Here is a 15,393-nt window from a genome sequence, read left to right as displayed (position 1 = left end):
GGCAAAGTCCTGAGATGACAGGACAATATCTCACAGTGGTGCCATTTCCGGTATACAGAAAAAGAACAGGAAATGATACCCTCAAGTCTGGAATAACTCCAAAAGATAAAACAAAATGAAAAAATTCCTTCCAGTAGCACCTTAAAGACCAACTAAGTTAGTTCTTGGTATGAGCTTTCGTGTGCATGCACACTTCTTCAGATACACTGAAACAGAAGTCACCAGACCCTTCTATATAGTGAGAAGGTGGGGAGGGGTATTACTCAGAAGGGTGGTGGGATTGGCCTTCTGAGTAATACCCTTCTGAGTAATACCCCTCCCCACCTTCTCACTATATAGAAGGGTCTGGTGACTTCTGTTTCAGTGTATCTGAAGAAGTGTGTATGCACACGAAAGCTCATACCAAGAACTAACTTAGTTGGTCTTTAAGGTGCTACTGGAAGGAATTTTTTTATTTTGTTTTGACTATGGCAGACCAACACGGCTACCTATCTGTAGTCAAAAGATAAATGCACATACTGTGTATCTTGGCTACTGACTTTTTCTGGTTTCCATGCCTTAAAAATACTTACTGATGAGATCAGAGGACAGAAGGGTCTTAAAGGAATGCCTTAAAATGAGGAAGAGTCCCATAAAGTTTGAGAACAGTACTTGGCACACATTACTGCTACTTGTTGTACTGTACTTATATCACCACAATATATGTAAGATAATCTTCTGTCCAGCTAATGCATAGATTTGACCCTGTGTCATTCATGGAGGGGGGCACAGATTCCAGATGCAAAAATCCCCTAAACTGGCAAGCAGATGTGTGGACTCCCACGATATTCCAGTAACTTATGAATCAGGAGAAAGCATGGACAGCGGCAAAATACTGAAGTGATAATCACTGATGTGATGTCATCATAATACCATTAATTTTTCCACACCATGACCATGATTGTGAATGCACATTACATATGCATAGTGATATCACCATATCCTAGAAAAGGAACACATAGTGGTTAGAAACAGTATGTGGTGAGATACATGTCACAATGTGCATATGTAATATGCCAGTGCATTCAGACATGCCCCAAATTTGTTCTGCATTTTTCCCATCACAGCCACCATATACTGTATTCCAAGACATAGTGTATTCCAACCTACTGAACTGGGTTAGAGTCTTCTATAGCCAAGATATCAGGCTGATTAGCCATGATCATCCAGATGGCATATCATTCAACGAGCCAGGAATGACTAGGGCACACCATGTCGGAGAATAATTTTAAAAGAACAAAGCACTGAGCAAAATACTGTTGTGTACAATTCTACTATTAACAAATAAGCATTTTGAAATGTCTACCTCTGATTTTGACAGAAGAGTCAAATAAGTAACCATGATGTCAAAATTACCCATAGTGAAAAGTTTGAAAAACAGACAAATAAAGGTGTGGTTTTTGCTGTAGAAACTGTATTGACAGTGTGTGATGAATCAGTTGCTTCTTTGAAATATAGTATCTCTTGTTGACAACCCTTTGTGATGTAGGAAATCAAGGAGTGTCACTCTGGGGCAAGTATCCTTTTGATATGTGTCAGGTTGATGTGTGTCAGGTTTATGTAGTCAATTTGCTGACTTTCTTTTCAGTGAGGCAAACCTTCAATAGAATTTCCACTGTTTGTATCTTACCATGACATTTATCCCTCTGTGTCAGTATTAGTTCACTTAGTCTTTGCTTTGACTAGTGACTGAATATAGCAGCAGCTGTAACTCTGTGTGATTCCAAATATGTTTATTCCTGTGGATACACTATGAGGTACAAAAACATTTCTAACATTTGTTCATTTGTAGGCTGACACTTAGAAATTGCATTTAGAATATTTTGATACCCACTCCACAGCAAAAGCTAACATGGAGTCTATTTTTAAACCATCCTTCAACAGCAGGGCATCTTCATCTACCCAGTTGCATTAATATTCTCAAAGATAGCATTCATTCTTGCTTTGCTAAGTAAACAGTCCTTTTAGTCCAGGTTCAGCCATCCCTATTTCCTGATAGCTCATACAAAATAGTGTCTAAGAGACTGAGCTGCAGATCGTGAAGTCCACAGTTCAAATCTTACCTCTGTTATTAACTCAACAAGTTATTATCTTGACCTCCTTTGGCAAAATTGCAACAATGGTGTAGTGCTTTTATAGAGTGCAGCTGTCACATTCTAAGGTTTAGTTTAGACCAAGGGTTAGTTTAGCCTTCCCAACCTGGTGCCCTCCAGAAATGTTGTTGGACTACAGATCCCATCATCCCTGATCACTGGGCATGCCGGCTGGAGCTAATCGAAGTTAGAGTTTGAGAGTATCTGGAGGGCCACAGGTTCATACATGAGCTGTGGGAAGCCTCATGTGCTCCCCTTCTACTTTCCATTGGGTGGGGGTAGTGAAAGCTTCCACTGCCATTTTTAAAAACTAAACCACAGTTTTCAGGGTTCATATTTAACCATGGTTTAGTCAAAAATGAAAGCGGAGCCAGCCCTAATGCAGTTATATAAATGCAAAGCATTGTTATTTACATGTTATAAACACACTATATATATATATATCAGGTTTTCTTCTGATCCTACACTCAGCAGCAAACCCAGCTGAATATAGGTGGACAGCTCTTAAAGAAAACAGTCTCACAGCAATATCCATCTATACACACAACTCAAAAGGTTCCAAGCTTTTCGTACCTCCACAATGTTCCATGTTATTTATATCTGCACAATTTATCTAAGAGATATTCAATGTTTTCTTGGCAGCAATATCAAACAAAACAACTTTAAAACAGGAATATATTTATACAGCATAATCAGGGTTGCAGAAATGTGACCATGCTTCTCTTCTCTGGTCACCACAATTTCTTGATCCCAGCATAACATGGGACACCCCTGCCCCCAAATTCTCCATAAAACGTCCATGTATGGCATCCAGCCATCTAGTCTTTTTTGGCTCTTTTGGTACTGCTTATTTCAGAATCCATCTGCCTTTTAATCAAGAATCACTCACTATCTTCTCCATTGCTCTTTGCCTCTTCATCTTGACAACATATTCTCATTTCCTTTTTAGCTTTTTCATCTGCCAGCTGTTTTTTGGCTCTGGTTAATCTTGCTCTCGTTCCATCTCACAGGAGTTTACATATGTTTCCACACAGCAAATCCAATGTTGCAGAAGATAAATGCAGTTACATTTTTCATTTTAATCATTTTTTCATCTCATTTCCAGCAAACCTTTTTTTTTTACTTCTACATATGGGGAACTATACCACTAGAAGTGTTAATGATTCACATTCTTATCATACCATTTTATTATCACGCCATTGCAAGTCTATCCATTCTAAGCACTTGTAAAACATTTTATATCTACTGCCAAATTCTGTGTTCATTATGATTGATGAATCTAGCTCTCCTAATATTACATTATTAATCATTTCTATTACTGAGCAAACCAAGTATATTTAAAAATATATTAGCCTTTGTATCTGAGTTCTACTTGAAAGCTTATCTGCTAATGTTGAATGACAAAATCATGCATTACATTTACCCAAGGTCAAAACTCTAAAAACAATCTTCACAGGGCTAGAATGTTTAAAGGTCCACCCTCCCACCAAGGAAGAGATGCAAGATATAGTTCTCAGGCTACATTAACAATTCACAACATAATTGCACTACAAATGTAACCTTACTAGTAATTAGAGTTGAACAAGGTTAGGCAAAATTTCAAAACGTTGGCATTCAAATTTTAATGCAATTTCATTATCTGAAACTCAAATTCAGTGTCAAATAGAATTAAATTGTTGCCATTTATTTATATAGTTTTTAACAAATGGTTGTATAAGCAACCAGTGCTTCTCTTTTCTTCTTCTACACTACTTTCCCTACATTCTCTGTAACCCTCTCCAGAACACTAGATGTGCATTATCAATATAAAGAGCAAATTATGTAAAGAGATATCTGAGATCATAAATGTAGATATTACATAAAAATATACATAAAAGTGCCTCTCAGGGTCATTTAAATGGAGGCAGGGGGTTGCAAGTTAACGAGGAGGGTCTTCCAAGTTAATTTAGATTGCCTTCTAAACTGCAAGAGGGGGAAAGCCTGTCATTCATTACAAATTCATTTCCAAGCACTTTCTTGCTTTCACCACACCAACTTTTTGCTTTGGCTACGCCTACCTTCAGGATGCATCTTCCAGAGAGTTCATCAGGACCCTGAAGGCAATGTAGCCTCAGACATAAAAAGCTACCCCACCCCTGTGTTCTACCAAGGGCAGAGGTTCTCTTTAGATTTGGAACACAATGAACTCAGAAATGGGGAGAAGACTAAATGTTTTATTACATAGTCCTGAGAAAGCTACCAATAAGCCCAAAGAAAGTCACACACACAAAAAAAATCTGTGGCTCTTGCCATTCCATCCCTGCCAGTGCTGTGCAGGTGACTTGTCCAGCATTTCTATAGTACAGCAGGAGGGTCCAGGAAGCATCAGTGACACTGAATGGACCTTCTGAATGGCCATACCACAGTTCTGAAGAAGATGATGCAAGGAAAGAAGATGCACAGGAAACAGGCACGACATCACTGAAGGAAAGAGGTGGGTCTGCAATAGCCTGGCCTTCTTGGAGATCTTACAGCTGGAACAAACTCCCAGAAACCTTAGTTCTCTGATCAGTGCTAGGGCTGGATAGCATTTTGTTGCCAGAGGGCAGTTGACACTCACCATCTTGTTCTTTGCGCACGTTTAGGTGCCAGTATCTCTATAAAGGTCAGGCCATGAAACGTGGAAATATGTGAAAATAAACACAAATCAAAAAAAAGGCTAACGTGTGAAAGAGCCGGGAGGCCTGTAGAAATCCAGACACAGACAAACGTGGTCAGTAACAATTTCAAAAGCTACTAGAGAAATTTAATGGGAACATTTTCTCTGGAAATAATGTTTTGAAAGCAACCTTTTGCACCGGAGGAGTTGGTGTTTTTATATTTAGAGGACAATTGCTACTTAGATGTTCACTTCTACCAGTTGTGTATTTTATAGGTATGTTTTTATTCTGTATGCCATTGGTTTCCTAGGTGACAGCTACACTCTATAAAAGTACTACACCATTGTAATTATAACTTCAATTACCTGCAGATAAAGCTCTGTGGGTTCAGTTAAATGATGTTATCTATACAGTGTGACAAGAGTATGTTATGTATTTATCACCTAAACTCAGACAGCTATAGCTATGTACTGTGAACTTGAATATTTGTTCAGCCTTAAGAAAAGAACCCAGACACCAGTGCAAATCATACATCCTCGATACAAACACATTCTGGGATGGATACAGCATTTCTCTTCTGATTATATTGCATAAAATGTTAAACAAACATTTCACCCCCCATTTGCTAATGAAGGTTTTGTGGGCAGAGGGTCTGCACCTTTTGAGGTTGGGTCAGAAGTTGGTCAACACTGATTCCCCCGTCCCCTGAAACAGAATCACATCAGAATCAAGAGAAGGAAAAACTAAGTAATATTGCAGTTAGTCTGAAATGTCTTCCATTATTATTAACAAGCTGAAATAGCTGGGGAGGCAGTGTCCCCATTCCCAAATGCTCTAGCTGTGAGACTATTAGCATTATTTTTTTTTTTAAAAAAAATTCCTGTTCAGTGCTATTGTTGCCCTTCTTTCTCATTCCTATATTACTGACATGGGCTATTCCATCCAATGAGACATTGAAAGCTAATGTGATCATATCACAATATTACAGTACAGAGGTGCCAGCTTTTCCAGAGGATTTGGAGGGCGGCGACAGCACGACATTGCATGACTTCCTCTGAATAGTGAGGGGGTCCAATCCCTAAAAAAATGGGGTGCCAAAGCTGCCTTGGCCCCTAGGAGACGACACCTATGTTACAGTTGGAGGGTTCACAAAGAACATATGGGAGTGGAGGATTTACACAGGCTATCCCCACCCCTTGCTCTCTGCTTCCCCACCAAACTGCTCATTTGGGTGCTGTGGGAAAGGGGTCTCTGCATGGAAAGCTCTTCCATGCAAGGTGAGGAGGGAGGGACCCTCTCCCTTGCATAGATCAAACAAATTCGATACTTCTGTGTGGCTATGATACAACAGGATAGATTCAAGGGTTCAAATGAAAGCAGAGAATCCAGTACAAGCAAGCAGCACGTATAATCCATACTTAAAAGTAAAATCCACAGTGGGGAGGAAGGCAGAAGAACAAGGGTAGCTCATTCAACAGTGAATAAATAGGTTTTCTTGCGCTTTCTTATTCCATTGGATAAAGATTATTTCTCAGTAAGACTAAATCCAAGTACTCTTGACTTAATAGGCTCTGGGTGACAAAGGTCCAACAGAAATCAATTAAGATTTTAGCTGAGGTAGACATTTAGAATTGGACCTTGTAGCTTTAGATTGCTTATCCTCTTTTTCTTTTCCTCTCGTATAATGTTGTTTGGATTCTATTTTATCTGAAAGGATAAAAAGAGCAGGTGTGTGTGTGTGTGTGCAAACTCTAGCTGAAGATCTAAGCCAATTTTCTCTTTTTCGTCTACATCTGCACCTTTTATTTTTATTTCTTCTTCATCTTCAAGCTCACTGAACCATATTCCATCCAACAGAACGGGTATTACAGATCACTAGAAGACTGTGTGGCAGTGGAGTGGGCATGATGCATGAGATTCCTCAGGATTCAATTATGTACCTCAATAAGTCACTTATCGTTTTTAAGTTATGGCCACACACCACACTGCAAGAGCTAAAACAGTTTGCTGTCTGTCTGGTTTATGATCTTCTAATACAATTAAACAAATTGACCTGGGTGAGTTGCAATACCAAATTCAATTTTTAAAGTTACACATCAATCACAAGCACTCACCTAGAGGATGATTTGGCTTTCTTGTCAATATCACACATTGTTAATAAATTGCTGTGCCTGACTTTCCTGTGCAAAAGAAAATGAAAATGAAAGAAGAAAACCACAGAATCACTGAACTGCAACTACTCCGAAGGGATAGGAGAATGAAACACTGGCAGGTGAAAAGTGGAGTCGGACAAGTAGCCCTGAGTTTGTTTCAGCTTATTGGCACATTTCCACCCAGGTAACTGTGTGAGAAAGCAGACTTTTGCATATATATCTCTAGGTCAGGGATAGGGGACTTGTGGCCCTGCAGATGTCATGGGACTTCAACTCCCGCCATTGCTGATCACTGGCTATGCTAGCTGAGGCTGGTGGGAACTGAAACCCAACAAACCTCGAGAGGGTCTATAGGATCCCCATCCCTGCCTTTGCTGAATGAGGGATATACAACTGGGTGTCTCCTTCCACACCACAATCTCTCCCTAATTCAGCAGCCCCTTCTTAAAAATCTAATTCAGCAGCCCCTTCTTAAAAATCTAATTCAGCAGCCCCTTCTTAAAAATCTAAAACTCTCTCCCTAATTCAGCAGCCCCTTCTTAAAAATCTAAAACTCTATTGATTGGCTCTTCAGGAGTAGAGCCAGGTTCAATCCATGCATACAAATGTCTCCTTCCACACCACAATCAACAGGATTTTAGCATTCTAAAGATGCTGGCTACATGTGTACCAGCCAAACTGCCCCATGTATTTGATTAGAACCTACATTTAAATTTGCTCATCAATATGCAAAACATGAAGGAAACAAGCAACAGTGGAGCATAGCAGTGATGCTCACCTGACCTCCAGTCACCCATGTTGCTCCTAAACACTTGGAGGGAAGAGTAAGGCCAGCATGGAGCAAACAGACTTGTGGGAATGATGGCTTGGCATCGCCAGAACATTCTCACTGTGCTGAGCTTGCTGCCACCTCGCCCTTCCCTTTATCCATCCTAGTATACAGCAGCGATGTAGTCAATCAGAGGTTGCACTGCTACCCCACCCCACTGCCTGCTACTGACAAACAAGTCCACCGTACAGGTAGAGGCACCAAGGTATCAGACTAGCCCTGCCATGCAAAATGTGTGAAATGGCCCTTAGTTTTGGTTTTAAAAGTTATTATAAAAGCCCAGGGTGCTATGGTTCAAAACAAGCTTCTTCAGGAGCACTTGTCAAAAATAGGCAATAAAGTTTCGACATCAATGAAAAACACTTTACATTTTTTAGTATTTTACCAGAATTGTATTTTGGGTATTAGGGGAGTGGTAGTACCCGGGGGAGGGAGGCAATGACACACATCATGTTCCTTCTAGCACACAGCAGACATCCACTTGCAGACTGAAAGTATCCCCTCCTCTTCTCCCCTGCAGCCCCTCTCACGCCCTCAAACTCTGCTCCAGAGGGTTGGAGGAGCCTCCAGAACAGATATTGCAGGCATGTGGAGAGAAGAGGAGACGAGAGGAAGGGGAAGTTCTGTTGCACAAGTGGAACTTGGTGTGCGTGGCATTGGATGCAACTGTCAGTCTTCATAAGATTTGTTGTTGCTGTTGTTGGCATTCATCGTTCTCGAGAGACAATGGAGTGTGCCTCCGGGAATAAATTAAAACTGCTGCATTAGCAGCACCAAAGTGACCTCCCCAGGGCTCAAGTCTAGGCAGTGTGTATGGAGGTCCTGGGCTTCCCAGGCAACAAGACCCCCTCTAGGCCTCACTGATGTGGTCCAAAGGAAATAAAGAGCAATACATTTGGCGCTAGCTTTACTGTGTGCTACTGGAACAGTAGCACTGGATAGGACCCTGATAGCTTAGCAAAGCTTTGAGGACCCACCTCTTCTTTTGCTTCTCTTCTGTTTTGGTGCTGTCCTCCTTTCCCTGCTTAATCTTTTATTTTAGCTGAAATCATAAGCTGCCAGGTTCAAGCAGTGGGGAGAGCAACTCTCTTAGAATATGACCTTTACTGCTACCAAAAACAATAGAAAACTTGTATGCAGTGGCGTAGCGTGGGGGGTGCAGGGGGGGCCGGCCGCACCGGGCGCAACATCTGGGGGTTAGGGTTAGGGTGCACAAATTCACGGGTTAGGGGGCGCAAATCCACGGGTTAGGGGGCGCAAATCCACGGGTTAGAGGGCGCAAATCCATGGGTTAGGGGGCGCAAATTACTTGCCTTGCCCCGGGTGCTGACAACCCACGCTACGCCACTGCTTGTATGGTTGGACAGACATATCCCAAAGAGCTGTATGTTGTTGTTGTTTTTAGGAGGCCATTAGTATTTTACAGGCACATTAGCCTGCTTTGATTTGCTAAAAAGCACACCATGTTTTTTCACAGACCTTTAAAAGAAAATGTTGCTTAAAAACCATTCCAAAAATAAAACTTTAGAGCAGCTTGGGATGTAGAATGGAAAAAGCCAAAGAGAATGGGAATGATCCTTCCAAATGGTAAACATTTTAAAAGTCACCATTCTAGAGGGAGAGACATTTAGCCCAGTCCTATGTATGTTTATTCAGGAATCCCACTGAGATCCCAAATATGGACAGAAATGCAGCCTTCCTTAAGCATGTATTTGCAACTTTGTACTGCTGAAATAAATGGGCTTTGCTGTGGCTGGATCATACCCAATATCCCCTGCAATTTGCAGGATTTATTAGCATTCTGTCTGCATATATTATGCATAATAGGGGCAGTTTGCATTTCTTTCATCCTGTTAATATTGACAAATAGATGTCTTTAAGCTGTTCGGCAATATTTCAAAAATAAGAACATTAGCCAAATGCTTTGATTGCAGACAGCTGCTACCTGAAATAACTGTGGGAAAACTGAGGAAAGTGGCTTGATGAAGTAGCCAGTCGAAGTGGTCTTCTATCATTAGTACCATCAGTTAAACTAAAGCTACTGTTTCTACTAGTTATATATTAGGAACAAACTATGGCTCAGGTCACTAGTTACCACTGGATGGGCAGCTTCCACTTTGTCCAATTGGAGCCATGTCAAGTTGTATTGCTGCCCTTGGTGAACATTAGCTTATTGCCCCCCTCTCTGCATCTTGGGGGGGGGGGTATGCAGTCCTCATGCCTTACCTTGTTTCCTCCTTGAGAAGTTCCTCAAATACAGCTGCTTTATTTCACTCCAAAAGTGAATGGAGTCTACTAGATCACTAATACAGAAGCAGGTGCAAGCACACTCTGTGTGTGTGTGTGTGTGTGTGTGTGTGTGAGAGAGAGAGAGAGAGAGAGAGAGAGAGACTGGGTGGGTTCAGCATGTGCAGGATTAAATCTGTCTTGGTGGCCCTGATGGACAACCTCTGTCAGGAGAGGGTCACATAGGAGGCACGAATCCCTCCCACATATTGAAATTAGCTAAATGTGTGGTGTTGTGAAAGTTACCTTATTCTTAGCATTTTCTGAGGAAACAACTGGAGGAAAGATAATTCAGTTTTGAGACACAGTGCATGAATAAATCATGCTTTGCTTTACATCTTCCATTAGTCATCATTACCCACCCATTGGCAAAATTCAGAAGAATAATTTCACACTTGACTCTCTTCTGAGGGTGCCTGATACAGAAATTCAATAAACACAACCATCATATGAAGTAGAATTTGTATTTTCAGATAGATATAGTTAGTTAGTTAGTTAATGGTATTATGAATACATTGATTAACAAATTGCTACAGTAAACAAATTTTCTATTGTATCCCTGTCATGTATTGGAAAAGAAATGAGGCTGGTATGTTTCCTATGCAAGATATTTATTTAGGATCCTCTCTAATAGGCATTTAAATATGTCCACTTACCAGGATGTGGCTTATAGTTAAATTACTCTACAGCACGGCATTCCTTATTCAGAATCACATGAGACTGTATTCTTGGCACAGCATGATCTAATATGTGCAGCAGTGTGCAATTATTTAGAAAGCTATCATACTTCTAATACCTTGACCTCAATCTTTCCTTGTTGTGAACGAGAGACATCAAACTGGGCAGTGCTCCTGATCCATGCACAAAGACTAAAGGTTGCTTTACACATACACTTACTATGGAAATGGTGGTCTTGCAATCCTTCCTGACCACTGGGCATGCTAGGCTAGGGGCTGGGAGCACAAATATGGAGGGCATACCCTCCAACATTTCTCCAATGAAAATAGGGACGTCCCATTCCATAATGATAACTTTACTATTTATACACCACACATCTCACTGAGTTGCCCCAGCACTGTGGGCAGCTTCCAACATATATAAAAACATAATAAAACATTAAACATTAAAAAACTTATCTATGCAAGATTGCCTTCAGATGGCTCGGGGGTTGGATAACTCGATATCCTCCATTGTTTCTCCAATGAAAATAGGGACATCCTAAGGGAAAGCGGGACATTCTGGGATCAAATCAGAAACCAGGATGGCTTCTCTAAACCAGGGATGTCCCTGGAAAATAGGGACACTTGGAGGGTCTGGGAGGGCAACATATTCCCCTGACCCACCACATTGCCTTCTGTGGGTTTTGGTGTACATTGTGCACCCCCCTCTCACTCACACACATATAGAGACACACATGCTAAAATATTATTTCTAGTAACCTGTTCCAATCTACTACTACTACTATTACTCCCCTCCCAGCCACTCTGGGCGGCTTCCAGCACATATAAAATCATTTTAAAAAATGAAACATTGAATACTTCGCTACGCAGGGCTGCCTTCAGATATCTTCTAAAAGGTGTGCAGTTTTTTTATCTCCCTGGTATTTGATGGGAGGGCGTTCCACAGGAAGGATCCCACTGCTGAGAAGGCCCTCTGATGGTTCCCTGTAACTTCACTTATTGCATAAGCAGCAAGAGAGGAACCTGGAGTTCTATTCCCCCCCCCCCCCACCAGTCACACTTACAGGTAAATATCCACATAGGTGGAGGAAACAAGCATATCTGAACTAGACCCAGACGTGGGGGTAGAGGAAGTGTGAGGCACTCAGACTTTCTCTCTCCTTTCCCTTGCGGTGGCTTTAAAGTAATACATCAGATGTGGTCAGATGTTTCTACCACTCTGCAATTATGCTTTTCGATTCACAGTCTGGGTACTGAAACAATGCTTTCTTTTGCTTCAGGAACACTCTAAGTTATTAGCTTTTCAAAAATGTTTCCTTCTCCACCACCCAATGACACATTACCATTATTTTGCTTTAAAGTGTTGAGTTACTAAAAGAAGAGCATTTCTCCATGTAACAGTAGACCCTGACAAATTATTTAATTTGCCAGTCAGTTCCCATTAGTGCCATAGTCCCAAGAGTCAGGAGTCCTTTTTCGAACTCAGGAATGGGCCCATTACCAAACTTTTAATGTTGCAGTTCTCCATTTTCTTTTAAAGTGACTAATCTGAATTATGAGTTATTTGCATTGTTTGAAGGTAATACAATCCTCACTGAGAGCCCAATAAATATGAGATGTAACAACTGGGAACTAGAACTCCTCTCAGAGGAAATGAAATCATTAACAGTGTCAAATGGAACCAATGAAAAATGACTAACAAATATATTGCAGTGCTCGGCTATGAAGGAAGTTTAGACTCTTGGTGCGTGCATTAATCTCTCTCAGGAAATGTCTTTTATGGCAATTCATTTGTTAATTCCAACTCTGTTTTCATACAAACTATTTTCCTAGATATTCCCAGCAAATGTAAAACTAAGCAATAATTTCAAACGTTACTGCTTTGAAATATTAAAAACACATACACAATGTTAAACAGAAAATGACTGGCATCAGAGTGATTTTGGTTTAATGGGTTTTCTGTATATATATGAGAATCCAGTTGTTCCCAACTCAGTCTGAATCTGACAACTGGCAGGTTCCTTAGAAAGAGCCAATGTTGTCTTGGCCAATAGGCTGGCAACAAAACCTACAAAAGCACAGTCACACTCCAGTGATTCAATTATTATTTGAATTAAGGACACAGAAGGACCAAGAAACATATTTACAGCACAATCCTATTCATGTTTAAATGCATAAAAAGAGTCTTCAGGGTCAGGCCAATGACCCATCTAGTCCATCACCCTGTTCTCACAGTGATCAATCAGATGCCTATGGGAAACCCATAGAAAGGACCAGAACAAAAAAGCACTCTCCTTTCCTGTGGTTTCCAACAACAGGTTTTTCTCCATAGTAAAAATGTTTATTTTGTTTTGCATAAAATGAAGCTAAATATCCATTAACTACAGACAACATGACACTTGATTGATTGCAACTGAATTAAGTATGCATGCATATATGATACACAGCAATGTATCTGGACTCCAAGAAGGATTCAATATGTTGGGTCAACTTACTGGGGAAACCCATGACTTTGACCAAGCAAAATGGACTTAATTTCTTTAGGTATTTCAGACGTTAACCAATCCACCCCATCCATTTTACAAAAATTCTCTTCTACCTCTTTCATTCTACACTGGCCAGGATGGTGTGTGTCCTAAGCCCTTGGTCCTTCTAGGTAACTAATTCACAGTCTCTTGTCATTGCACTTTGCTGCTCAGCAAGGGAACATTTTAAAAAAACAAAACAAAAACAAAGGACAAATGGACGAAAGGGGAATGTTATTTGTCAAGGACTGGCAGGGCACTAAGGAGTGGGTGATGGAGGCCATGGGGCCAGAGGCTGACCCACCCAGGGGAATGCGATTTATGGGGTGTTTTGCCTCTGGTGAAGCCAATGCTGGATGGAAGGGAAGAGAGTGACTAGGAGCAGAGGAAGAGATGGTGCCTGTAAGGGGGGCAGTAGAATCCCCTTTGTCCCCTTCTCCACTGTCCTCCAGGACCAGGAGGGGCTTGAAGAGACAGACACTACGGCAACTTCTGTGTAGTTAAAGTCTCAGGTTGCTTGTGTGCGTGCCATAAGATGTAGATTTTTTTTTTTGGGGGGGGGGGAAGTGGTGGTCACACTGTTGCTCTGACAATCCAGCTCAGAGCACAAGCCTGGGGGATAGGATGCCAACTACTTATTCGCCAGAAGCATATGCGTGTGTATTCTGTGCACCTTGGAGCTACTGTTAAGTGTGTGCATTATCAATAAAGAACTAAACTACCAGCCATTTGTCCTCCTTGGGCTGGGTGTGCTAAGCACACCTCAGTTCTGTGACAGACAAGGCAGATGAGCATTCTTCTCTTATATCCAAAGCCAAGACTCACAAGGAGTTATGTGTCTAGCGATTTTTTAAAATAAATAAAAAAGTTTCATTACCAATCCGTTATCCCTAGAAAAGTCTTTCCCATCTCCCTTCTGTTTAGAGGACATCATAATCCTGCAAACAACATGTCATTCTCTCTTGTCCAGCATGCTAAACAAGACTGAGCATCCCAGGCAAATTCTGCCAATTGTTGTAGCCAACTGGGTGTGTCACAGGAAGCAACCCTCCCCCCCACACCACAACCATCAAAAATATCCTTCCAGCCACATCAGTTCTGTTGCATCTGTATCATCTGCTAAATGAAAAGTGGATGTCACATTTCAAAGAAGCCTAGATTTTGCAAGGACATGAAATTTGATTTTCTCTGCAGAAAAATGAATTATTACCTGTGCATCATCCACTGACTTAGATTCTGCTCAGACTCTGTATGAAATGACTTGAAACTCCAGCCTCAGAGAACTTTTACAAAACTTCTTAAAATGTATATTTTCTATATTTCCACGGAAGGTGGTGTACATTTCTGTGGGGAGTAGAAGACGGCCTTTGCATTCCAATGATTGCCCTCTAACCCCATTCCATTGAAATCAATGGTGCTTACTTTCACTGGAAAATGCTCAAAATGAGAAATACTGTAATGTATAGGCAGCGTCATGCTCCTTGCTGGTTGCATGGCCCATACTGGTCACAGTCACTGGGCATATAAAAATATACATTTAAGTACTTCATAAAAGCAATAGCAAGAGTCTCTACTCATGCTTGTCCTTCTGGATAAAGAGAATGAATATACTATTCATTTCAGAAATGCAGTCAATTTAAAAGTATTACACTTAGCAAAAAATAAAAATAAAATAAATAGTATTGGTGGTTGACTAGCAGGGAGTCTCAAGATTCCTTCAACTAACTATGGTGACTGGCACCTCTCTTTGAGCCATGAAGCAGTCAATACCTCACTTCTCCTAATTTCCCCCCAGCATGAAACAAAGTTAAGGATCACATCCATTGCTGCACCCTCTTTGTTCTTCTTGCCTCTCCACACATTGGCTTGGCAAAAGGAAATGTGGCCTTCTGGCCCTGCATTAGAGAAATGAATGGCAGGTAACAGAGAGATAGTGGCAGCTAACATAAATTACAGGGCAGCTGCCAGAGGTCCAAAAAACCAGTGGTGGATGCCATGGAGCCTCCCTGAGAAAAGGCCGAAGGATGGGAGAGTAAGAAAGACAGTTGAGAGACTTCATCTGTTCTGAGATGCAAAACAACACCTTCTTCATGAAAGTGATGAGGAAGATGTGGGTGCAAGAATCAGTGTTTTCTTTTCTTCAGTCATC

General features: G+C 41.0%; 1 long non-coding RNA gene across 4 annotated transcripts in view; it reads right to left on the bottom strand.

Annotated features, from left to right (window-relative positions):
- LOC307215942 overlaps window positions 1–15,393 on the bottom strand; it is a 576,636-nt gene that overhangs the window by 372,838 nt on the left and 188,405 nt on the right. The gene's annotated exons all lie outside the window — the stretch shown is intronic.

The sequence above is a fragment of the Podarcis cretensis genome, assembly GCF_951804945.1.
Source record: "Podarcis cretensis genome assembly, chromosome: 5".
In the NCBI taxonomy this organism is placed as follows: Eukaryota; Metazoa; Chordata; class Lepidosauria; order Squamata; family Lacertidae; genus Podarcis; species Podarcis cretensis.
Note: the sequence above shows the minus strand (reverse complement) of the source record. Positions and strands in the feature narration are given on the sequence as shown.